The sequence below is a fragment of the Podarcis gaigeae genome (assembly GCF_964106915.1).
Source record: "Podarcis gaigeae genome assembly, chromosome: 5".
NCBI lineage: Eukaryota > Metazoa > Chordata > Lepidosauria > Squamata > Lacertidae > Podarcis > Podarcis gaigeae.
The window spans coordinates 60,768,224-60,795,176 of NC_139681.1; the positions used below are offsets into that span (position 1 = coordinate 60,768,224).

The 26,953-nt window shown below is 44.0% G+C and overlaps 2 long non-coding RNA genes across 5 annotated transcripts in view; one reads left to right on the plus strand and one right to left on the minus strand.

Annotated features, from left to right (window-relative positions):
- Positions 1 to 26,953, minus strand: part of LOC310845900 — a 222,528-nt gene that overhangs the window by 118,439 nt on the left and 77,136 nt on the right. The window contains exons 2-3 of one of the 3 annotated variants that reach the window (XR_014565039.1): positions 6,950 to 7,072; positions 4,615 to 4,881 (exon numbers count right to left, since the gene is read on the minus strand). The exons of 1 other annotated variant lie outside the window; for it this stretch is intronic. This is a non-coding gene — a long non-coding RNA (uncharacterized lncRNA). Of the gene's footprint in view, positions 1 to 4,614; positions 4,882 to 6,949; positions 7,073 to 26,953 lie in introns of those variants that run through there. One more of the 3 variants, XR_014565038.1, reaches the window with a different exon arrangement.
- LOC310845902 lies at positions 9,366 to 25,872 on the plus strand. Of its 2 annotated transcripts, XR_014565041.1 has the most exons (4): positions 9,366 to 9,395; positions 11,191 to 11,272; positions 22,799 to 22,875; positions 25,570 to 25,872. It is a non-coding gene; the product is annotated as an uncharacterized lncRNA (long non-coding RNA). The 2 variants fall into 2 exon arrangements; XR_014565042.1 differs by lacking the exon at positions 25,570 to 25,872 and having other exon boundaries at positions 22,799 to 23,106.

The window sequence follows — 26,953 nt, forward strand, 5'->3', positions numbered from 1 at the left end:
ACTATTATTTGCAATGTATCATGATAGAAGGAAGGGTGCCAGATTTTGTCATTGCACAGGGCACTGCTGAAATTTGAGACTCCAGGTTCTGCCACTGCAGGAAGGAATATCAAGATCTTCCCTTGCCAGCTTCGCTTCGCTTGAGCAACAAGGTATTTTGGAGCTCTGACATGTTCCTGCATCCTTGATTATTCTACAGCTATGCAAGCTGAGGCTTTTGGGAATCATAGTCCAAAACACTTACAGCTCTGGCCTAGATTTCTGATAATACTAAAAAGTTTGGGCTTCTTAAAACATAAAGAAAATCACGAAGAGCTCCAAAAGGACCGATCCAAATTGAGTGAATGGGTGGTGAAGTGGCAAATGCGATTCAGTGTAAACAAATGTAAGGTGATGCATGTCAGAACAAAAAAAGAAAAAAAGGAACTGAAAAGAAAACTGCTGATAACATAGTGCCATTATACAAATATATGGTGCTACCGTAATTGGAATAATGTGTACAGTTTTGGTTATCTCACGCAAAAGGGGTATTATAGAGTTTGAAAAGCATTCAGAAAAGGGCCACCCAAAATATCAAGGGAATGGAGCAAATTCCTTAAGAGAAAAGATTGTGGTATTTGGGACCTTTTCGTTTAGAGGAAAGGGGAGTACCGTATTTTTCGCTCTATAGGACGCACTTTTTCTCTTCTAAAAAGTAAGGGAAAATGTGTGTGTGCCTTACGGAGTGAATGCAGGCTGCGCAGCTAAGCCCAAAGCCAGAACAGGGAGACGGAGCACTGTGCAGCGCTCCGTCTCGCTGTTCTAGCTTGGGGATGGCTGTGCAAAGCCTCCGCAGGGCAGCGGGGTGCCTTCACCCCGCTGAGGCTTCACCGGCTGTCCCCGAAGCCAGATCCCTCTTGCTGTTCTGGCTTCTGGGGTTAGAATTTCTTTCTTCCTGTTTCCTCCCCCCCCAAAAAAAACTAGGTGTGTCTTATTGTCCAGTGTGTCCTACAGAGCGAAAAATACGGTAGTAGGTGACACAACAGAAGTTTATAGAATTGTGTATGAGAGCACTAGGTTGCCAAAGACAGCACTGGAGTACTTTCTGGCCCCTGGTTCTCTATTAGTGTCAAAGAGGAAAGTTCTTGGCATCCCATTTAATGCCCAGTATTCACCAACTGAAATATTTTTTTTAGGAAAAACCCAAAGCAAACCTGAGATAACTTAACAATAGGACAAGGCTGTGAGGGCTAAGAGCGCTAACTCTTAGTATTCACATGCATTGTGTAGCTATACAAATCCACAAGAGGCCCTTTCAACAAAGAGCGAGGGGAGCATATTTTAGCATATCCCATAAATCATATGCACTTACAAATGGCCTAGCTGTTCATTGCTGCTAGTGTAAACACTGCTCTGTTCTCATCCAACCAAGAAAAGAAGCAGGAGGAATTGACTTTGACAAATGTAAACTATTCAGCGTTTGTTGGCAGGATTCATTTTACATCAGTCAACAACAATTCTGCCAGGACTGCTAAACATCTTTGGGGAGTCCACACCCTGACAGTGATTTCTACAAAATATCCCAAGGAGAACCACAGGCTGAAGAAAAGTGCTAGTATAAATTTAGCTGGAACTTTCCAGGATAATGTTTCAAATCTTTGGCAATTCAGGCCAGATATAGACAGTGACAGTCAATGGACTTATGCATACCCTCCAACATTTCTCCAATTAAAATAGGGACATTTTATTTGATAATGATGGATGGTGATGATGATATATATATACCCACCCATTTGACTGGGTTGCCCCAGCCACTCTGGGCTGCCTCCAACATATATTAAAACCTAATAAAGCATTAAACTTTTAAAAACTTCCCTATGCAGGGCTGCTTTCAGATATCTTCTAAAGGTTATATAGTTACTTATCTCCTTGGCTTGGGGGGGGGGGTCGCATAACTCCATACCCTCCAACATTTCTCTGGTGAAAATAGGGATGTCCTATCAATGAAAAGTAGTACATTCTGGGATCAAATCAGAAACCGGGATGGCTTCTGTAAATCCAGGACCGTCCTTGGAAAACAGGGGCACTTGGAGGGTCTGATTATTTTCAGTAAGACTCCACATCACCTTCTGCTAAATTTGGTAGATACCTGAAGGCCTTTTCATACTTTCTATTGTCTCAAATAGAAATTAATTTCTGCAGAAAGCAAAATTTTATCCGGAATGTTTGAAGGATGGCATGGGGGGGGGGGCAGTTGTTTACCACTATGGAAAACCCATATTAAAGTTTGATGCAAGCCAATCATGTCATAGTAAGGTTTGGGCTTATGTTGACTTCTTTCCCTGCAGAGGTGGTAAATCTATTTAAGTGTCTGCCCCCAGAAATTGATAGAACTAGAAGGGTTCTTGATGAACTCACCCCAGGGAATCTCCAGATGACATGGCTCCTGCTTCTTTCAAAGCCTAAATTGCTCAGAGGGATACTGAAATAATTTGAGCTGTTGGCACAAGACCATGAGAGCACCATCTTTCATTCCATTGGGAATGAAAGTCCATCATTGTACAGTACAATCCCTGGAGGATACTGCCTCCCCCACTGGGGAGCTGAGAATTGCCAAGGCTGTAAGAGAAACCTTGAGAAAAGATGGAAGGAAAGAAGATCTTTGGCTACCTCATATTTAAGAATAACACAACCCACCCTGTCACAAATCCTTAGACTCTGCTGACTTCTAAAGATTAATTGAATTTTCACACACACACACCCTTCCTGAAACTTACAAAAACTGCTGGGCTGAACACCCTCAGCGGTGACACCCTGTAAGTGGTATTTCCCTCCCTAGCAAGACCCACCTGGCACCAACATTGCTACCTTTGGGGCGCAAGGCTAATTTCATTCCCCTTCGCTTTTCCATGTATTATTTTTAACATGTTGTTATTATATGCAATGTTTGTATTTCATATTGGTTTTGTAAGATGCCTTGAAAGCTCTACACAGAAATTGTTCAAATAAATAAAGTTGACCAAATGAGCAAACCAGTAAATAAATAAACCAGATGCGTCTCTAAGGAGAAGAAATAGCCCTGATAGTAATTACCAGGTATGATTTGCTATATCACTTTCTGTGCCTCCTAATCAGCACTTCCTCAGCAAGATAACCATGAACATGAACTTGATTCTGAGTAGACATGATTAGTGTTGTCCTGTACAGATATCCTTTTGCTCTCCTTTCCTTTCCTTTTTTAAAAGTATATTTCTATACTAGGTTGCAAACTAAGCCCGCAGTTTGTGCACATTCAGCTTTACATGTTTGGGCAAATTTTTTAAAAAATTAAAAAGCGGCCAGAAAGGGGGTTCCTGGAAAAATGAATTTGGTAATCGTACCCACCATTGAACCCAATGGGTTTTGACTATACATGATTTGGCTTCAGGTGCAATCCCCAAAATGTAATCCCTATGGAGGTTACGGGGCTATGGTACTCCGATGTTATATTAAACCTGGAAGCAATTGGTATTTTGCCTTCTCAGTTAAAGATTCAAGGTGGAGCCGCTATACTAGCTTTTTGGAAGGTGGGTCACTGTTGCTTACCAGGGAGGGCAAGGTGGCAGTGAGATTGCCATGATGCTAATGCAACAGCAGGACTGTCAGTTTGGATCCACCGGACCATTTGCACTGCACCAACTTCCCCGCCGCCTCTCCCCTTGACCTCTCAGTAAGCAACAGTGACCTAACTGCCAGGAAGCTAGTGTAGCCCACCCCTCCCCCCTTCTGCAGCAGAGTGCATCATTTTTAGACTTTTGGCCTTTAAGCGATAATTTCCAGGTGAATCCTTCCTTAACTGCAGCTCCACAGCCAGATCAGCCTTCCCATAACCTCTAATTAGTTCACAAAACCTTTTTTTAAAAAAAATATATATTCTTGTACCCATCTCTGTATCTCTTTAACTTAGGGACAAGCATTTCCTTGAACACAGCATGCTCGGTTTTTCCGGCTTGTGGTGCCAGAAAGGAGGGATTACATTTTGGCTGCTGGCTGCCTTCCAAACTATTTTAAACTCTATTCCCCCATGTCTTTGCAAACACATTGATCTTTAACAGTCTCAGCATTTCCCAAGTTTCAAGGCTCAACGCTGATATTATTCTAAAACCAGATTTATACTCTTAGGAGACAATGCTCTCAGAAATATTGTGGTGCTAACAGTAAGGCCCCTTCCTAGACATCTAATTGGGTCCTAGAGATTCATTTCTTTATCTGGGGTAAGCAAGGACTGGAGGGTGACTGGTAAAGCAATGTGCTATTATTGAGCCATGTTCACCAAATGATGACTACGCCCTCCTCCCCACACAACCTGAATAAGGGGTCTGCAGGAGCATTGTTCTTACAGACTTCCCATATTTCAAATAGGAAGTACTAAGGTGAGCATCTTTCTGCTGACACCACCTTTTCAAACCGTGAAATGTATCATGCACAATAAGCACTCTTCAAATCAGGACAAAAATAGCTCCATGGTGTAAAGGTTGATACTTTATTTTGCCTCCAAGGGCAGCGCAACATGCTGGTCTTGCATGTAGGCAAATTAGTTTTTCTTCCAGAAGATGTTTCATCAATTCTCCCTCAACTGATACCAATGTGGCTGCCAATATCAATATCCCATGGAAGAGATAACAGGAGAAGTGCTGGAGCGAGGTGGGGGATGTGCTGGTGTTTTGTTTGGTTTTTTAAGTTAATTTGGCTCCTGCCTCTCAAGGTCTTTGGTTTATTGCAGCATTATACCTCTTCCTGGTGCAATACTGCACGGATTCCGCACGCTGCCTTATGAAGCTGTTTTCCTCCATAGCAGTTGAGCCCCCACCCCAATATTAAGCATTGTGGACACTGACTTTGGTTCCCGCTGTAACCATTGTCCTGATAGATCAGATGCAAAACGGCATCAACAAATGTTGATGTCAACATTTGTGTGTTAAGACAGAACAACAGAAAACAACAGGTTCTAATTTCCCTTCCCATTATCCGTTGCATTCCATTATTGCTATTTTAGTTATCATCCCCCCAAAATGGTAGTTATTTCTATACACCATGATGAATCTAGTTAGTCTTTTGACATCTCACTGCCACCCTTGCAGCAGTGATCCATTGTGTGGCAAGTCTGTTCACAGCAACACTGAGCAAAGGGGGCTTTCTGAACATTAGAAGAGCCTGCTGGATTAGGCCCACGGCCCACGTAGTCCAGCATCCTATTCTCACAGTGCCCTCCCAGATGCCTGTAGGGAACTCCCAACCAAGACCTGAGCATAAGAGTATGTGGGTTCCAGAAACTGATGTTCAGAAGCATTGCTCCCTCTGACGGTTAAGGGTTTACACTGCACTGGGTGACCTTGGTCCAGGCACCATCTCTCAACCTAACCTACCACACTAAGTTGTGGTGAATGTAAAATGGAAAGGGAGAGAACCACGTATGCCACTTGGGGCTCCTTGGAAGAAAGGTGGAATAGAAACATTAGTACAGTGGTACCTTGGGTTACAGACGCTTCAGGTTACAAACTCCACTAACCCAGAAATAGTACCTCGGGTTAAGAACTTTGTTTCAGGATGAGAACAGAAATTGCACGGTGGTGGTGGGAGGCCCCATTAGCTAAAGTGGTACCGTTTCAGGTTAAAAATGGACCTCCAGAACGAATTAAGTTCTTAAGCTGAGGTACCACTGTAGTAGTAGTAGTAGTAGTAGTAGTAGTAGAATTTCTCTTTCCAGTTTTGCCTGTCGCATTTTCAGTCTAGCACTCAAGAAATAGCAATTTTTTTTCCTCAAACAAAATCACATTCATTTTATACTTTAAAAAATAGTAATAGCTCTTGTAGCTTCTTTAGAAAAAAGTGCTGAGAAATACCAGTGAACTTAGGATTTGTTGCTATACATACTGACGCTACTGTGCACATAACAAAATGGTTGTTTAGAGAAGAGGCATAACCATAACTCCTCTGAGCTGTGCTGGGTTTCTGGCTTGAATCTCAGTGGATACTCAGAAAGTATGCTGCCAGTTGTACACACACATACACAATCAATGAACCTCGAGTTATCAGTCTAGCTGCTGCTCTGACTTTGATTGCCTTTAAGTGTATGATGGCAAAGGGCCCATTGTGAGAAGATGCTATTAAATTTGCATTAAATTGTTACTAAATTCATAATAATATCTGTGAATACCAACTAGCCTCATAATGATAGGCCGGGAACAAAATTACAGAAAATTGTAGTCTCTCTTTGCTTAGAAATTCTGCCTATTATGGTGAAAATTGTGAGGGGAAACCCAGGCAAACTGTTTAGTATTATAAGAAAGTAACAGTATTCATATCTGACCTCTGGTCTGTAATAAAGATGATTGCAAAAAGCTGTGTGCTGATCAGAGAAGGCATGGCCCCTGGCTCTACTCTCCTAAGCTAGTCCATCCCTTTCTCACCAGCTCACTTTTCACCTTCTGTTCCCTGAGTACAGCATTTTACTGAGGTGAAAATTCTGTGCCTAGGCTCTACCATTTCAGCTTGAAGGTGGCAGCTCACACAACAGAAATGTTCTTCACAAAGGAATCTAGTGTCAGGGAGAAGGGTCTGCAGAGGACAAATGCCCATTTGTAGGGACAGTTTAGATACAAGCTACTCTTGCAAACGGACATTGCTGGGCTCACTGTTTACGTCAATTAGTTGACTGGCACAGACAGTGAGCACCTTCAATGTCATCATCTGATGCCATAATGACATCAAGTGGTTGACAATGCAAAGCTCCACCCACCTGGAAATTTGGAAATGGGGTTTCTGGACATAGGACGGGACACACCAGTGGGCACTTTACTGAGGCCCTCTCATATCTGGATCAGGTCATGTCCAGACAGCTGGAACATCAGAGCAAGTCATCTAGATCTAGAAAGACTGAATAAGCAGATGAAGCAGAGGTGGAAAAAGCAAAGCCAGAACTACATATTACCTGTAGTTCCATGGTTATTTTCCTGTGGACTTTCCTTCTTAGAATAAAGCAGCTGCAGATGCCTTCAGGCTAAGCCAAGGATCAGTGGGCTTCTCAACATGTCCCCCTCTTGATCTCTACAAACTATGAGGGAGAAGATTCAGTGACTTCTATCCTTATATACACCACTCAATCAGAAGTCAGCTGTGGTGGTTTTCTGCTATAAAAGAAAGTTGCTGGTTATGTGTAGCTCTGCTCCAAAAAGGAGGAGGGAGTCTGGACCTTCAACGGGAAGGTTTGATGACACTCATCGCCCATCATGCTGACAGGCCCTTAGCTTATCATGGATATAGTGACAATTGCTAAGACTTATAAAGTGAAAAGGATAGCTAGCAGCACACAATAAATGGGATAGCTCCAATCACACTGAAGTTTGAAAAAGAAAAGAACTCACTTGAAACCATCTTGCCCAGTTTCTCAAAAATCTCAGTTTAGAATCTGCTTCAAGATGCCAGGTTCACTTTAGAAAAGCAATCCCAAAAGACAAACATTTCCCCCATACGCTTAAATGTTTTGCTCGCACTCCAGCATATATTTCATTCTTCTATATTACTCTCTAATGAAAGATTCCTTATTCTGAAGCATCTCTTGTCCCTTTTTTACTTTCTTGGCAATAATGAAATGCTCATACAATCAGAGTAAGTGTATTTTGTACCATCAGAATAATTAGTGATCCCTATTCTGTAGTGATAAGAACATCTGGAAATGTAGCAGCTATTTGGGTCTGATGTAAAAGAGAGAAAAGACACCAAGAAGGTGACTGTTTTTCATGGACATTTGGATCCACACTTCCTACAACATGATGTGGAAACCACAAAAAATGCATGCTTATTTCACTAAGAAATCAGTAAGTCAATTACCTCCCTACTGGGGAAAGCAAATATTACTTAATTTGGACCTTGTAAACATTTCCGTTAGAAATGACTTATAGGTATGGCAGCAAAACAACATCAAAGGATGGCTATCTCATATTGTAGCTGCCTACTGAGACATCAATAGCAGCCAGCCCAGCTCAAGTCATTAGTCAATGTCTTGGAGAACAGCCAATATCAGAAACTTCAGGGAAATTCAGTTTCCCCCTAGAAGACATTTGTGGACTCACCTACAGAAAGGGAAATTTCTAGAATCCCTTACAGGAAGGTTTAGGCGATGAAAAATGTGTGGTTTTAACCACACTGCTATAATCATAAATGTCTTAATTATCCACAGAAATATCTCATCCTATTTGAATCCTGCTAAAACATTTAGGTTTCTGCCCTCAAACCACATATTCTAAAGTAGGACTATCACAGGATTCAGGCTGCAATAGTTCATTCTGGCATGCTCTCTCTGTTTGTCTGACACAGAGATGTGTGTGTGCACATATGTCGATATTTTCCTTCTTCCAATTAGCTAAAGGAACACCAAAATTATTACCCCATTTTATCAATGTAAAAACTCTGAGGTGGGTATGAGATAATCAACCTCATATAGCCAACATGTTTATCTCTAATTAATGTATGAAGGGGTTAAGACCATAGAGTTAGCTGTTCTGCCAGGCTTAGCTAGGTCACCCCCTTCACCTTAGGAGGAAGGGTTATGAAGCCTTTTTGCACCATAAGAACCCTTCCATGAAGGAGGTCTAAGCTGGATGTTCCATGGCATAAGCAAGCCATTTTTGTGTTTCTATGCAAATAATTTAGAAACTCACTACTTTGGAATCTAAATCTTATTGCTTGTCTTTTCTGAATGCTGTATGGATAAGAACGTGAAGAAAACCATTTTTAACTTACCAAATGGGTGTTCTTTTTCTATGCTAAGGGAAGTATAATTTAAAGATCTAACAGTATGTATTTCCACGCTCTATTTTGCTGCTGATTTCCTTGTTGACCTCCCCGTCTGCGACTCCCGGCAGGATACAGGCGAGGTCTCTATCGGCGATCCTCCTCAAACGTGAGAAGAACACACCACTCCTTCCCTCTCCTCCCTGCCATCCCCAGGGAGGGGAAAGAGACAGACAGAAATGTATTTACATGCCTTTATTTCTGTCTTTTGCAGCAGTACAGAGAAACATGTCTGCACTCTCTTAACACCAACAGCAGAGAGAATTAGACTCCACCCCTGTACTTCCAGTACAGGTCAGATGACACACTGAGCTAACATCCGGTGCTCAGTACAGTGAATAGACTGCCCCTTTCTTCCCACGGTACAGTCACAAACACCAACATCCTGTTTGGCTTTCCAGCCAGCTGCAGCTCACTGCATTGCTCCTTTTTCGTAACAATTTTATGGTTTTAAATCTCTGCTGGGGTTCCCTCACCAAAGAGTATTTGCCCCAAACCTGGGTCTTGGCATCCAGGGAATTCTCCTTTATACCTTTTTTCCCCTTGCCACCAACAGCTCTGAGGAAGAAGGGCAACATCTAAATGTGAGAATAGATGGATGACATTTTCCTTTAAACATATTTTTCCTTTGACCATAATACAAAAACTAAACTAGGATAGGCTGGCATTAACTGGCTCAAGGTCACCTACTTAGTTAAGTGGCTGCAGAGGGATTTGACTGGACCAAGTCTACCTCGCCCACAACTGGACTTATGTGCCTAAACATATTCCAAATCTACTTAGAGCTTGCACTTTTCTCAGGGAGAGTGGGGGGAGCATGAAATTTCAATTTCAGATGAAAAATAGGGGCACTTGCATTTCCTTTTCCCTCTACGTAATTCGCATTTTCCAACAAAATATGTGAATTACAACCCATCTACTTTTCAAATTTTGCAGTTCTCCAAATTTTGTAATGCAGGTCTCCAGCTAAATAAATGTGGACAAAAATGTATATATTAGGCGAGAACATGCATAAAATAAATGTATTAATGAAAATACAGTATTAAATGCATTATGAGGATATTGCTTGCAAAAATGTGTATTTCAGGCACAATTGTACACACACACAAAAATTGCCTATCTGGAAAAAAATTGCACTAAAATGCTGATGATTTTTATGAGCATTTTTTATAAAATGATGATGATGACGACGACGACAAACTTATGAAGAAATGTGGAGACTTAAGGACTGGACAAATGAAAAACTGAAAGAACCTTTAGCTGCCATATTTGCCGCTCCCAACGATAAGGTCTTCAATGTGATTGCAGCAGCTTAGTGGAACTTGGATGCAGGGACAAGACAACTGCCTTCTATTTTCTCTTTTAGAAACCTACTGAAGACTTTTCTATTTCATTAGACTTTTGTCAACTGAACTGTTATTAGTTTTGCCTGTGGCTCACACTGTTAAACACAGGAGTGACTGATGCAGTATGGCAGTACTGCGCAGCTATCCTCCCAACCCCAGCATCACTGCTATATAACTGGACAGGGCAGATTGACAGTAAGGTTGGGGCTCCATTAGAGCACTGGTGGGAGGGTTGGATTGGTTCTGCCAGTACACCCGCACAGCCCTGACCTTGCTGCCATTCTGCCCCTCTGTGACACTGTCCCAGGTACAAAGCAGCAACGCCAGTTGTAGGAGGGTAGCTCCACCACTCCCTGTTATAAGATGCAATCTTACTTGTTTAGTGCTGCTTTATGATGGAAGCAGGTGGTGCTGTGGGTTAAACCACAGAGCCTAGGGCTTGCCGATCAGAAGGTCGGCGGTTCAAATCCCCACGACAGGGTAAGCTCCCGTTGCTCGGTCCCTGCTCCTGCCAACCTAGCAGTTTGAAAGCACGTCAAAGTGCAAGTAGATAAATAGGTACCGCTCTGACGGGAAGGTAAACGGCGTTTCCGTGCACTGCTCTGGTTCGCCAGAAGTGGCTTAGTCATGCTGGCCACATGACCCAGAAGCTGTACGCCGGCTCCCTCGGCCAATAAAGCGAGATGAGCGCCGCAACTCCAGAGTCAGTCACGACTGGACCTAATGGTCAGGGGTCGCTTTACCTTTACCCATGATGGTTTTAATGTAACTGTTTTGTATTTCTACATTTTGTTCACCACTTGGATATTTTTATAGATAGGCCATTCGTGTTATTGAACATCTTCCCTTGTTTATTCTAATGTATTCATTAAGGCCTAAAACATTACTTGTTTAAGTGTGCCTATTGGCAGGCTTTTCCAAGGCTGTTCCTGACTCACTCCTCCAGGAGAAAATTCTGATGCAGTCCTTAGTAACATATTGCATCTATATTAAAATTGCTTCCTCTGTTTGCTTTTTCCGCCCTTCTTTCTAGTTGAAGAGTAGAAGAAAATAGCCTTGGGGTCTAAGCAGATGTTTTTGAGAAGTGGTGCCTTCTGGGAAGAAAGGAAAAGCAGGTGAGGTCACTAAAAGGTCACTTAGAAAGAGTTTAAAATGCCAGGAATGGCATATTGATTTTTCACTTTTCTTATAAAGAAAAAGTAAGTAAATGCACTCTTAATGTCCTCTGTTCCAACTGCTAGCAATGTTTGTTCTACAGACTATCCAGGCTAAATGGAGCTAACAAATGTATCCTGTGGAACTAGCCTTTTTTTAAACCTGCAGGTAAGGGTGTGCAAATAGGACAGTGTTAGCTTCTCTTGGTTTTTCATTTTTCCAACCTTCAGTTCAGCTCTTCACATTTCCACATCAGCTTGCCATCTGAAAATTCTTCAGCATTACAGTGCAAAATTCTTCCTGGTATACCCTTTTTTGCATGGAATTTCCCCTGATATACACATTTTTGCAAAGCACATGTCTCTGACAATATAAAAACAGATTCTCAGGACCTCAGATGCTGGATTCCTTGCTTGCAAGGCAAATCTTACAGACACAAGGAGCACAGGCAGTCCTGTCTGTCTGGAGTCCTACAGATCTCTTTGCAATTCATTTGGTAATTGCTTCCATACATCCGTTTTCACGCCAATGTTAATTGTTTCCATTTAGTTCCTTATCTCTGACATACATTCCTATCTCAGCGCTTCACTTTGAAAGTGGAGCCAGTCCCTGAAGTCATTGCTTTCATTTTGGCTGGCTAGCTGGAATTCCATTGTTAACCAAAGACAGTCGAGAAACCATTGACCCAGAGTTGGAATGGACAGGCTTTAAATCAGAAATAAACTGCATGGGATGTAGTTGGACTAAAAATAATCAAGGTTAGTAAGAAGAAAAGCACTTGATAGATAGTGGAAATCCACCTAACAATTGAACAGAAACGAAAGGAGCCAATAGGTAGGTACACTTCTGTCTGTTTGACAAATCCCTTTATCTGTTAACAAAATCCATGTTTCTTGCATGTCTCAAAAGGATCAGTTTCTTTTATGCTAGTGATGCTGCAAAACCATCAGCCTATTTTTGCTATCCCATAAGAATCTGGCTCTTTCATTACTAGTTTTGAGCAAGCCCCCACCCCCTGCTGGAAGTTTGCCAGAGATAACTTCACGTGTAATTAATGGAAGCCCTATCTGGCTACGTTGCACAGCAGTAGCAGCTAATGATCAAAACACCTCCTCCTATTAAGTTACCAAGTGAGTTTCAAACTGTTGGTCTGGTGAGAGTTCTGTTTTCCCCACCACAGGCTTTCTTTGGATCAAACTACAGGGACGCGGGTGGCGCTGTGGGTTAAACCGCAGAGCCTAGGACTTGCCGATCAGAAGGTCGGCGGTTCAAATCCCCTCGACAGGGTGAGCTCCCGTTGCTCAGTCCCTGCTCCTGCCAACCTAGCAGTTTGAAAGCACGTCAAAGTGCAAGTAGATAAATAGGTACCGCTCCGGCGGGAAGGTAAACGGCATTTCCGTGTGCTGCTCTGGTTCACCAGGAGTGGCTTAGTCATGCTGGCCACATGACCCGGAAGCTGTACGCCGGCTCCCTCAGCCAATAAAGCGAGATGAGCTCCAGAGTCGGTCACGACTGGACCTAATGGTCAGGGGTCCCCTTTACCCTTTACCTTACAGGGCAATCACAGAGGTGTGTTGAACATGCAGTTTGTCTTGTTCACAAACACCTATACAGGTGGTACTTTGGGTTAAGTACTTAATTCGTTCCGGAGGTCCGTTCTTAACCTGAAACTGTTCTCAACCTGAAGCACCACTTTAGCTACTGGGGCCTCCCACTGCTGCCACGACACCACCACACGATTTCTGTTCTCATCCTGAAGCAAAGTTCTTAACCCGAGGTACTATTTCTGGGTTAGCGGAGTCTGTAACCTGAAGCGTATGTAACCTGAAGCATATGTAACCCAAGGTACCACTGTAAAGCTGGTGGACCCAGAAACATAACTCCGGGCTGTACTAAATAGAGTTTTGTTACAGAGGAGAAGGAAAAATTTTCACAACCCACCCCACCCTACCTAGCACTACACAACACTGCATTGCAGTGAAGTGGTTAGATCGAAGGTCTAGGACCTGGGAGACCAGGGTTCAAATTCCTGCTCAGGAAGCTCACCTTGGGCCAGTCATGGTCTCTCAGCCTAACTTATTTCACAGGGTTATTGTGAGGATTAGATAGGGATAGGAACACTGATGTACACCATCTAGAGCTCCAATGGCAGTGGAAATGAGACATAAATATAATAATAAATGATTTTTTTAAATAAGTGATTCCCGCCCCCCCATGCTTGGTTCACTTTTGAGGGCTAAGTGCTTCAGAGCTACTAAAGCACAAGGTAACACAGGGAAAGGGGGAAGATTTCAAGCCCCTCTCCTCTGGGCTCATATTTTGTGTAAAAAGTAGACCTCCATTCCTCTACGTTATATGTGATTGGAGCAACTATGAGGCTGTGTATACAACTTTTCATTAAAGCACATTCTTCTCCTCAAAGAATTCTGGATACTGTAGTTTACCCCTCACAAAATTACAGTTCCTAGCAACCCTTAAGACACTATAGTATCCATAATTCTTTTTTTGGGGGGATGCACTTCAAATGTGCTTTAAATGTACAGTGTGTACACAGCCTGTGTGTAACAAACTCATGACTGTGATACATAACTAGTTTGGCCATACATCTGGAGAACAGTGGAGCCCCACTTCATAAAAATGTATAACAGGAGAGCCAACCCAGTGCCATTTTATAGTACAGTAGACGCGTAGCTGCCAGCCCTAGGCATGTAGGTCTAAGAAAGGGGGCCCAATTAATATATTATCCAGTGTATGTATTCCTGTTCCACTTTTGTTGTCAGAATTACAGATTAAGAGATTGGATTTCCTTTCCCCAGTGGCCAATCAACACATTTCCTTTCCCCAGAGGCCAATCAACACATACATAAAGTGACACAAGGAAAACCCTTCAAACACTTGCTTTACCCCTTTCAATGACCCATAGTTTTAAGGAGAAATCTGCTTCTATTGCTGTGCAGCAACCCAGCACCTAACGTCCTCAATAGCAGACTTTGTTTCAATAAGAATAGGCAAAAATACTTCGCTTGCTCTGGCAGCAACTGCCACATGAGATATCTTTTCTCCTAAAGAGGTTGGGTTACTCCCTTCTTAACCCACTCAGACACAGGAAGTAATTCCCCTTCTTTCCTTTTCTCAGATTAACCATGGTTTGCATCTTATGTGTACTCATGCAAATCATAACCAACAAACAATAATCTCCTCAAAAACCACAGATGGTAATCACAGTCTTCAAAGTGTTTGCAAACCATGGTCACAGCGCACTTGGTTTGTGCTAACCATGGCTTGTTTGGGTGCAAGTGTAATGTGAAACCACGTTTAATGCTCAGAAAGGAGGGAGAACACCCCAGAGATTAAGAAAAGGCTGGCTCCCAGTATGCAAACCATTGTTTCCCAGGGAGCCAGTGGTATGTCTGCCATGGGCCAGTATGATACCCATGAGTCTTTCACCTTTTTAAATGATGTCTGAAATCATGTCGCAGTTACAGCGTCTGGGTTTCATTAAGCTACCTAACAAATTAATTACTTGAGAAATTAGATGTAATGCATCGCAAAATCTAAGTGCTGCTGAACTTACATTTAGTACATAGCTGTAGAAGATGTTAGCTAAATCACAGACAATGATGAGTGAAGTTTGGCTTCAACTGGCGGCGAGTGTTGGCTGGGTGAATGTGTGACTAAGTAGCAATAAAGATTTTAGTAGATGTTGGAAAATCCAAAGCCTGATTAATGTATCTGTGAAAACTTCTCTATGAAAGCCAAGCCGTTATCTCTAGATAGCTACGAGTCGCCATTAAAAATTGAGTTAAAGCTATGGGAAGAGTTGAATTCTCAGGCCTCATTCACAAACAGCATTGCACTCGTGGGAATACCCTTTTTATGTATATGATGTCACAACAAGAGGTTTTTAGTAGCCTGATTTGTTTGCAGTCGTACCAGAGACTTGACAACATTCTGGGTGTAAAAAAGGGGATGCAGCTGGAAAATGGAGTTTTAGCTGCAAAGACACAATGGTGGGATTTATTTTAAACTTGTCAGAAGAGAAGCTTTTAAACTGCTTGGAAGTTTCCTCCATGCTTGAAGAGGGCGCAGTAAAGAAGCCTAGGCAAACCGAATGGGTAACGAATTCTCCCTGTATATGTTCTACCTCAATACATGTTATGCCTCCACTGCTGGAGACAGTATTCTTCTGAATACTAGTTGCAGGGAATCACAAGTAGGGAGAAGGTTGTTGCACCCAGGTCCTGCTTACAGGCTTTCCATAGACATCATCTGCTTGTCTACTGTGACAACAGTGCTGTGCTTGATGGGCTTCCCATAGGCCTGTTTCTGGTTGGACACCGTGAAAACAGGATGCTGAATGATATGGGTCTTTGGCCTGCTCCAGCAGGGTCTTTCTTGTTCTTATGTACTTGGGCATTATGAGTAAAAGCAACAGGAGAGCAGGGCTGTGCCAAGAAGTCCCAGGGCTCTGCTGTCATGTTGAGCAGCCATTCCACCAGGCACCTCTGTATCCAGCACAGGGCCTGCAGAGAGGGCAACTTTCACACAAACAGCTATACATACAGATCCCAGGGTGAGGAGCTGATGGCATACCCTCCAACATATCTCCGATGAACATAGGGACGCCCCATTCCATCATGATAATTTTAACATTTATACCCCACACATCTTCCTGGGTTTCCCAAGCCACTCCAGGCATCTTGCAACATATATAAAAACATAATAATAATAATAATAAGAGTTTGGATTTGATATCCCGCTTTATCACTACCCTAAGGAGTCTCAAAGCGGCTCACAATCTCCTTTCCCTTCCTCCCCCATAACAAACACTCTGTGAGGTGAATGAGGCTGAGAGACTTCAGAGAAGTATGAGTAGCCCAAGGTCACCCAGCAGCTGCATGTGGAAGAGCAGGGAATCGAACCCAGTTCACCAGATTACGAGTCCACCGCTCTTCACCACCCTACCACACTGGCTCTCACATTAAACATTTTTAAAAAACGTTCCCTATAGAAGATTGCCTTCAGATGGCTCGGGAGCCAGATAATTCCATACCCTCCAACATTTCTCCAATGAAAATAGGGGTACCCTAAGGAAAAGTGGGACATTCCAAGATCAAATCAGAAACTGGGACGTCTTCTCTAAACTAGGGATGTCCCTGGAAAATAGTTGGAGGATCTGTAATGGGCATGCATGACTACCTGGTGCAACCCCCACCTCCAGCTCTTGTACAAGACCTGTCTACTAAACATTCATCCTGGTGTGTTTACAGAGAGATTAAATGTCATGGACTGGCTGGACACAGGAAGAGTGGGAGGCACTAGCTAGGGAACCCCCAAGGGAAGATGGTTCAGAGCCTAGGAATTGGTGGTGGGACGGTCAGAGGAAGTGGTCAGAGGAAGAAGAGGGGGAAGCTTGGGAGGTGGAGGTGTTGGAAGCTAAAGAGGTAACAAGGTTTAGTGAGCCGCGAGAATGTGTGACAAAGGGAAGTCCTAAATCAGAATCCGAAGCAGGAATCAGGCTGATGAAGAAGCCAGAGAGTCTCCTCTTTCTGCTGCAACAAGCCTTCCTCCACCCTAGGCTCCCAGGACCTGTAGAGGTATGAAGAGGGAGGTGCAGAGACAGGCATGTTGGTGGAGTATCAGATTGCTTGGGAAGGACCTGTGGGAGTAGGAGATTTAGGCTGCTGTGGGAAGGCGGGGACTTTCGGCCTCCGCAACTGCCTCATAGGGATAAGATCCACAAGAAGAGTTGCCATACTCATTAGGCCTGGCACCCCTGAGCAGGTCTTCCTTATTTCTTCAAATAAAGAGTTAACTTCACTTACTCCATGTGATTTATTATTGGCTGGTGCCCTGACATTAGACAATGTTCCATCCCACACTTTCCAGGGCATTTTTTCCATCGCTTTCCATATCACAGAAAGGTCTGATATTCAATGGGGAAAACAGGTTTGTTGCACAAGACCTCCCAGTCAACTAGAACTGTGCAACCTAAAATGGCTGATAAGTGATTAATCAAGCTGTTTGTTTCTTTTTACATATATATTGATCTGTTCTGGTTTGGGATTAACAGAAATACGGGGGGGGGGGGGATAGGTCATGTTTCGTTCAAGCTTAAGAAAATATAAAGTTGTAGGTTCGTGCGATTCCCTGGCTAAAAACACCTTGTATCGCTGCTTGAAGGCAGGGTGCGGGAGAGAGACCAATTTAGCTGCTTTTGTAACAACCTTGATTGTAAAAACAATATGCCCTCTTGGCATTATGCACCATGGTTCCTTCTGTACGCTATAATTAAGATGAGTGCAGTTCTATATTTTGATAATAACACGGTCTAATCTCTTAGGGTTATTGGGGTACTAGGGAACTGTAAGGCCTGAAAACATTCCCATTTAGAGCTGAGACCAAATTTATCAGAACGTTTCAGAGAAAATTGTTGATATTTTTCTTTTCCTAACCCCTCTAGAAAAAAGGTCACTTTGCATAATTATCTGTGAACATTCTTAGCCATTTTCCTGGTTATTCCCAAGGCTTTCTTTATTTCAGCATCTTAATGTTGTGGGGTGGGGTGGGAGAGGGGGGAAATAGGTGTTTGCAATTGCTAAACAACTGGTCAGTCAGAAATCTCAGGTGATCTACTGCAAATGAGTCAGAGACATTCCAGTAGATTCTGATCTACCTTCTGCTCACCCCTGTCTTGATGAGGTCTTTTTGTTTTATAAGCCAGGAGGTTGCGCTACATTTAGGATTATGATGGAGGGGGTTAGGGTGGGAGAGGATATAAAAACATTTAAAGGTTGGGATGATCCTTTGGGTCCTCATAAAGATCAGCCAAATACACGTCTGAGGAGAACCGCAGGAGAGAAACCATCTGTTCCAAGGTGACCAGTACATTACTAAGGAATAGGTACCTCCAAAATCTGCTTCTCATCACCCCATAACTGTCACACATGACAAACTCACTTCCTACTGAAGAGTTAATAATACAAGAGAAAAATACTGACTTGAAAATCTGTATCCATTGGATGTTAAAGGCATGGTGGAGTTCAGAGATAAGGGAACCACACCTTAAGGCAACAGCAGATTCAGAAAGCAGCAGGCTAAATCTCAGGCAGTAACCTTCCATCTACCCTTTAGTGCTCACAAGTATTTATCACATTATTTTGCAGTGTTTACAATCAGTTCACATCATCCTTCCTTCCTTAATCTGGGTTCTTTTTAACCGAAATGGATTGAGAGAGAGAGAGGAGAGGTATATATAGACAGAGCTATATATATATAGAGGTATATATGTGTGTGTATGAAAGTATGTAGACCAGTGGAGGAGGGGGCTTATACAGGCTTCCTCAACCTTGGCCCTCCAGATATTTTGAGACTAGAATTCCCATCATCCCTGACCACTGGTCCTGCTAGCTAGGGATCATGGGAGTTGTAGGCCAAAAATATCTGGAGGGCTGAGGTTGAGGAAGCCTGGCTTATCACCTCCTTCCTACTGGTCAAACTATCTGATGACCAGGGTTGGGGCGATTTCCAACCTCATCAGGGCACTGACCTTTTCCCGATTGTCACATTCCCACTGCAACTTGACCCCAGCCCTCTCTTCTGCAGAGTATGATTCGACATAATCCCAACTCAACCATAAAGCACGGTAGGTGACCACAGCCCAGGCACTCTCTGTTTCAGCCTAACCTACTACACAGGGTTGTTGTGACGATAAAATGGGGAGGAAGAGAAATCTGTATACCACTTGGAGTTCCTTGAGGAGGGAAAGGTGTTCACTGCTTGCAATGAATTGCTTCTAATATAAACGTAATGCTAACTAAACGAACAAAATCCATCCAATGAGCACAGATCTGAAACACCCGGCATGGAGTGGGTGCAGGGAGAAGCTCTGAAAAAGGACACTGCAACAGAAAGGCAGGGGGAAGAGGAAGGCCCATCCTTGTGAGAACATAAGAGCCTGTTGGATCAGGCCAATGGGCCATGTAGTCCAGCATGCCGTTCTCACCCTTCCAATTGGATGCCTGTGGGAAATCTGCAAGCAGGAGCCACACGCAAGAGCCCTCTCACATCCTGCTGTTTCGAGCAACTGGTATCCGAAAGCACTACTGCCTCTGATTGAGGAGGCAGAGCCAGGCCATATTGGCTAGAATAAGGTTACAGTACCAGATTTTTTTCAATGAATCAGGGGACACTTTTCAACTTCCTACTAAATTGATGGATTTTATCATGGGGACTGATTCGTAAATACAGGAACCGTCCCCGGGAAACGGGGACGTATGGTAACCTTAGGCTGGAAACCATCGACAGCCTTAAAGGTAAAGGGAACCCTGACCATTAGGTCCAGTCATGACCAACTCTGGGGTTGTGGCACTCATCTCGCTTTATTGGCTGAGGGAGCCAGGGTACAGCTTCCGGGTCATGTGGCCACCATGACTAAGCCGCTTCTGGCAAACCAGAGCAGCACACGGAAACGGCGTTTACCTTCCTGCCGGAGCAGTACCTATTTATCTACTTGCACTTTGACGTGCTTTCGAACTGCTAGGTTGGCAGGAGCAGGGACCAAACAACAGGAGCTCACCCCATTGCAGGGATTTGAACCGCCAACCTTCTGATTGGCAAGGCCTAGGCTCTGTGGTTTAACCCACAGCACCACCCGTGTCCCTATCAACAGCCTTACCCTCCATGAAATCATCAGCACTTCACTACTACAAAACTGCTTTCTCGGTTGCCTTGACTAAAAGAAGCAGCTGGCAGGGTTTTATTAAGCACATCTGTGTGCAACATGCAGTTTAGGTCTATACGTTCCAGTAATCAGCATAAATTGAAAGTGTATCTCATGCGTACATCAGCAAGCCTTCCTATTTAACTGCTACAACTTCATCTGAATGAGACACAAACTGATTGAAACACTAAGGACTTCGATGAGAGTTCATCCTTTTGAACTTTTAAAAAAACGTTAACATACGTGCCAAGTGTCCCAATTTTCCAGGGACAGTCCTGGAATTATGAAAGCCATCTCAGGTTCTGATTTGATCCTGGCATGTCGCTGTTTCCCTTGCCAGCACTGCCACCACTGAGCTCAGGGAAGAGGGTGAGCCAGCACTTGTCCTGAGCAGCGGTAGCTGTGCGGGAGCATCCCGTTTTATCTCCATGGCCTCTCCACTGTAGCGGCTGCTGGAGAACAGGAGAGGTTGAGGAGGAGAGGTTACTGCCACTGAGGCCCAGCACTGGTTCTCCAGGGCAGGTAGAGGGCAAGGCAGTCCAGGGCGGAAAGAAATGGGGAGCCTAAGGAGCACAAGGAGTCTTGGTGGTTGTTGTTTTTTAAGCTTTGCGTACACATCTAATCTTGCTCCTTTCTAAAATTTATCGGTATATGTTTTTCTTTTTATAAACCTGAAGAATAAAATAATCAGGATTAAGGGGTTTTCTCAGGATTGTGGAGGGTGTGTGTGCTGTGTCCCATTGTGATACTTGCCTGTCTTCTGCTAGGAAATGTTCTATGGGGGTGGGGAGCAAAAAATGGGGTGGGGGGGTTGAGGAGGGTCAATTGTGAGGGTGAGAAAGGTCCCTACAGTGGTACCTCAGGTTACATACGCTTCAGGTTACATACGCTTCAGGTTACAGACTCCGCTAACCCAGAAATAGTGCTTCAGGTTAAGAACTTTGCTTCAGGATGAGAATAGAAATTGTGCGGCGGCAGCAGGAGGCCCCATTAGCTAAAGTGGTTCTTCAGGTTAAGAACAGTTTCAGGTTAAGAACGGACCTCTGGAACGAATAAAGTACTTAACCAGAGGTACCACTGTATTTTCATCTGAGAAACGTCAGGGGGTATGTGTTAATGTTTGGGTAGTACCATATTGGCCTGAATATAAGCCACACCTTTAAAATTGAAGGGGGAGAGAGAGAGAGGAAAATACCCGAATATAAGCCGCTCCATTTCTTGTTGCTCCTGGCTGCATCCTGGGCGGGGAGCGAGAGCCGCGTTGTGTTGCCGGCAGCCTTTCCCCTTCCTCGCTCTCTCCCTTCCCAGCCTTGGGGGAGAGGACAAGGGACTACACACAGAGCGCTTAACCGGAGCGCTTAACCACGCTCCTGGTGCTGTTTGCCCTGCGCTTCTGGCTGCATACCATAAGGTCGCAAATAAACCACACTTTAACTTTTCGCAGTCAGAATTTGGGGGGAAAGTGAGGCTTATATTCAGGCCAGTACGGTATATGTCAGGCATAGGCAAACTCGGCCCTCCAGATGTTTTGAGACTACAATTCCCATCATCCTTGACCAGTGGTCCTGTTAGCTAGGAATGATGGGAGTCGTAGTCTCAAAACATTTGGAGGGCCGAGTTTGCCTATGCCTGGTATATGTTGTCTGAAACAATAAACCTTTAGCTCTAGTCCTCTTCAGATGCTCAGTTTGAATGTGCAAAGGGGCAAGCATAAATGGGCAGAAGGAACCCCACCCAACTCAAAAACACTGTACCTCAGTGTTCCTAAATGACAGGTGCACTCTCTGGCCAATGAGTGGTCAGCATGAGTCAGAAGGCGAGTGGCTCATTTGCACATAGGATTTCCAACACAGATGGAAGCGCTAGTCAATCAGGGTTCCCATCCTGTCTTGGAGACCCAACCTGAGTAAGGCAGCCGCTCCAAGCACACATCAGGCAGGGACCATGTCCAGTATATGCGGTATTATTAAGGGAAAAGGGGCTTGCCCTACAAATTCCTGTGTGCCCCTTTGTGCATTCAGACTGATCATCTGAAGGCAGCTCATGCTGCAGGAAAACGTGCTTATTTTGACATATGGATCCTTGTTTGAGAAATTGCGCCAAAATAGTTTTGGAATCTCCTTCAATATTTTCTTCAATATCTCCAAATATGCTTTCCCCAAAATTCAGTAACCTTTGTTATTTGGACAATAACGTTTTCCAAATGTTTAGCTAGGTTTCTGGTTAGCATTATGCTATGGGTGTCTCGTGCACTTGATAAAAAATGATAGTTCCTATTTCCCTCCACGTAATGTTAGAAGGGGACTCTCTAGCTGTTGGCTGGATACGCCACAGCAGGAGCCCGTTCAAACAGAAGCAGCAAATGTTCCAAAGCTGACCTTACAGTCTGCTGCTGTTACCCTCCTATCCTCTGATCCTTCTCATGTGTTCCCACTCGCCTGCTTATAGAAGCAGTTGATCATGCACCAAACAAATTAGCACAAAGATCAAAAGAGTATAATTCCGTCTTAAATTAATTCTCATGTGGCATAATCAGAAGGAAAGGCTGAAACGTACGCTCAGGCACATCTCATGAGCATTTATTTCTGTTTTCTGTTTTCTTCTCCACTGGCCAGCCGAGCTCCAATGTAACATAAGCTGCTCGGCTTTCATGTTTGATTATGTAAGATATCACTTGGTATCTGAATTTATCTGTGCTCCTCTTCCCTTCCCTTCTATGCCCACTCCTTTTTATTTATATCTATCACAACTCTTCAACTGGAAGCCATTATTAACAATGGAGGACCAACTTGACTGCACAGGCAGGAAGGATGGCAACTAAGGCTGCAACCCCAGTTACCTGTGAGTAACACCAAGTGAACTCAGTGGGACTTACTTCTGAGCGGAAATGGTTAGGAACGCACCGTTAGAAAGTAAACGTCTTCCACAGGAAATATCCAAGTGTCTGGTGAATGTTGTGTAGGCCTTTTATGAAATGGCCTTGAACTTTTTGTCATAGGTGGCAGCTCTCTTGGTTAAGGGTCACACCAGCCTTTGCTAACCTGGCACCTTCCAACTGCCGTGCACTACAACTCTTAAACAACCAAAATACCTGGAGGGCACCAGGTTGGCAAGATGCTACAGCAGGGGTGTCAAACTCAAATTCATTGGGGGGGCCGCATCAGCAGTTTGGTCACCCTCAAAGGGCCGGTTGTATCTGTAGGACTATACATCATAAGTACTTACAGTACAGGAGAGAAGGGTTCAGGCAGCTGTTGGATCTGTCACATCACAGGATGGCATGCGCTCAATTTAAAAACAAGTGGAGGTTTCCTGAATGCATGTAAAGTGGAGGTTTTCTGTGTAGAATGGCCGGCGCCACTAAAGGGCAGATGTTCTCTGGCTTGTAGTCTGCCGTGCATGCGCTGAAGAGGCGGCTTTCTTGTGTCAAAAAAAAAAGTGAGAATAAAAGGTGAAGGCTGGTGGCCAACGGCGGCTACACGGGCCACATGACGAGATCTGGCGGGCCGGATTCGGCCCGTGGGCCTTGTGTTTGACACCCGTGTGCTACAGGGATGCATCTTCTGGTACAAGGGTTTCTGGGCAGGGAATCAAATCATTACAGATTATTAATTTGGTTCCAGTTCAGGTACAGCTGTGACTGCAGTTCTGGTTTGATTCTGCTTCAGGCCAATAAAGGCTGAGTAGATGCCTGAATAGATTCAGTTCTTCTTCCTGAGGAGAAATGTAAATATAATTCACATGACTGTGCCTATTTGCATATGCCATGCAGTGATTAATGTCACAGAGATATTGTACCCTAATCTCAGTACTAGATGGTTAATCACACCAGACAAAAAAGCCTGTACAGGAAGTTGGAAAAGAGCTAGAAGGGGAATGGGGAAGAAATGCAGGAACTGTTTGCTGATTCCAGATTAGAACCCATTCTTGAAAGACAAGACATACACTTGGAATGTATATAGAAATATTAAACAAAAGATACATATTGATCAATTGCATCCACCTCCATACCAGCAGATTCCCTCCTTAACGTTTAGAACCCAGTTGAGAGGCCAATAAGGTTTGGGTGGTGTGTGTGCAAAATTAATTAAATAATAATAATAATAATAATAATAATAATAAATTTATACCCTGCCCATCTGGCTGGGTTTCCCCAGCCACTCTGGGCAACTTCCAACAAAATAGTAAAATACAATAGTCCTTCAGATATTAAAAGCTTTCCTAAGCAGGGCTGCCTTCAGATGTCTTCTAAAAGTCTGGTAGTTGTTTTTCTCTTTGACATCTGGTGGGAGGGTGTTCCACAGGGCAGGTGCCACTACTGAGAAGGCCCTCTGCCTGGTTCCCTGTAACTTCACTTCTTGCAGTGAGGGAACCACCAGAAAGCCCTTGGCACTGGACGTCAGTGTCCGGGCAGAATGATGGGGGTGGAGACGTTCCTTCAGGTATACTGGACCGAGGGCATTTAGGGCTTTAAAGGTCAGCACCAACACTTTGAATTGTGCCCAGAAATGTACTGGGAGCCAATGTAGGTCTTTCAAGACCGGTGTTATGTGGTCTCAGCGGCCGCTCCCAGTCACCAGTCTAGCTGCCACATTCTGGATTAGTTGTAGTTTCCAGGTCACCTTCAAAGGCACATAGAGCGCATTGCAGTAGTCCAAGTGAGAGATAACTAGAGCATGCACCACTCTGGTGAGACAGTCCACAGGCAGGTAGGGTCTCAGCCTGCGTGCCAGATGGAGCTGGTAAACAGCTGCCCTGGACGCAGAATTGACCTGCGCCTCCATGGACAGCTGTGAGTCCCAAATGATCCCCAGGCTGCGCACTTCAGGGGCACAGTTACCCCATTGAGGACCAGGGAGTCCTCCATACCTGTCTGCCTCCTGTCACCCCCCCAAAAGTACTTCTGTCTTGTCAGGATTCAACCTCAATCTGTTAACTGCCATCCATCCTCCAACCGCCTCCAGACACTCACACAGGACCTTCACCGCCTTCACTGGTTCTGATTTGAAAGAGAGGTAGAGCTGGGTATCATCTGCATACTGATGAACACCCAGCCCAAACCCCCTGATGGTCTCTCCCAGTAGCTGCATGTAGATGTTAAAAAGCATGAGGGAGAGGACAGAACCCTGAGGCACCCCAGAACTGAGAGCCCAGGGGTCTGAACACTCACCCCCCCAACACCACTTTCTGAACACAGCCCAGGAGGAAGGAGCGGAACCAAGGGAGATTAGGAACCAATTGTCCCATCAAGGAACCACATTACAGTAGAGGCTAACTTGCAAGGAGAATGTGGAATCAGAGGTGTCCCTGGACGAGGGGAAAAGGCAGGAGAGATGTTCTTTCCCAGACAAATAGCCTGGGAAAGTTATACATAGACGTTATAATTGAATAATCTTCTGGAAATTGAAATAAGACTCCAACCCTAATAATGGTTCCTTGAAAGCCAATGCAGTCAAAACCAATAGGACTTACTTCAGGGGAAATATGTTGAGGATTAGAGCCAAAATGTGAAATATTCCATTATTTCTCTTTAAGGAACCTAACACAAGGGATAAAGCTGGCTTCTTTATACCAGAAATGTAGTGTGATTAGGGATGTCAGAAAATTCCAACAAAAAATGCAGGAGGAAGCAGAAATTGCTGCAATTCGTGTGTTTGCTTGCCATCAGGAATAGAAATTAGTCAAGTGAATAGGACGGCATTAATTTACATTGCTGCTGGTAGTTATTTTAATTCTGCAAATAATACATAGTTGATCACAGGGATTTAGATTATCTTCACATTTCCTTTGCACTGAAATGGCATATATCTAAGTTATATGCCATGGAACAGAAGCTGAGGCGTTGATCCAACAAGTGACACCCACCTTGCACCTTCCTTAGGAAGAGTGGTGTGGGCTCAGCTCTTTGTGCAGCAAGGGGCCAGAGTCCTGGGACTCAGCAAGCAAACAGGCACTCCTCTGTGAGGTTTGCTCACACCAGTGCACCAGTTTGCCAGAAGAAGCAGGCTCCTCACTGAGAGGAGGAGGGGTTAGGCTAGGGACGTTCCTTTGACAATCTACTTGAAACGGGAGTTTCAGACCCTAAGGAGGGACCAAGACCTCCCTCAGCATCTGACACTTCTTGGGGCCCCAATTCCACCATCCCCATCCCACTGGGACCTTCCCAAGGATTCTCCAGTTCCTCATCTCCTCCCACTTCTCCTTTGGGTCAGACCATCCCCTCCATGACATCGCATGAGCCTCATGAAATTGACAGAGGTAGTCCCTTAAATGAAACAGGAATTGTTAGGCCTTTCCTTCTTAATCACAGAGCCATTGAAGCCATGCCAATAATAAGACCTGCCTCCACACAGCTTCTCAAGCTAGCAGCTGCATCCATTTCTAGATAAAGACACATCATTTTCACATTTCTTTCCAGCACATTTCTTACACAGGGGCCAAGCGCTACATAACAAAATGACTTGTCAGCAACCCTTTTGCAAGCCCAGTGTGCAGTTATATGGTCAGGCTCCAAGAGTCTGAAATAAGGATTTAATTTTTATGTAATGAGATGGGTTCAGGATCCTAATTAAATACAAAATTGATGATTAAAATATATTTAGCTTTAACAACTGTGCCATAAGAGATGCATTTATTACAAAGCTGTTGAACCTCAGTGGCTGTGTTCTCAATCAATTAGCAGCTATTTCATGTTCAATAACTGAAGCCAACCCAGTTTAATTAAACATAAAGTTCAGGCTATGTAGGACACTGTATAAACCGTTTCCTCCCCACTCCCTGCCCCCACCATGCCTTTTTAACACAAAAACTTCTACACAGCCCTGACATTATTTTGAATGAAACGTGATTTAACTTGCTGGGCTTGCTTTGAAAGAAGGACCCCCTAAAGAATCGCTATAGGTAGTTAATTCGATCAAAT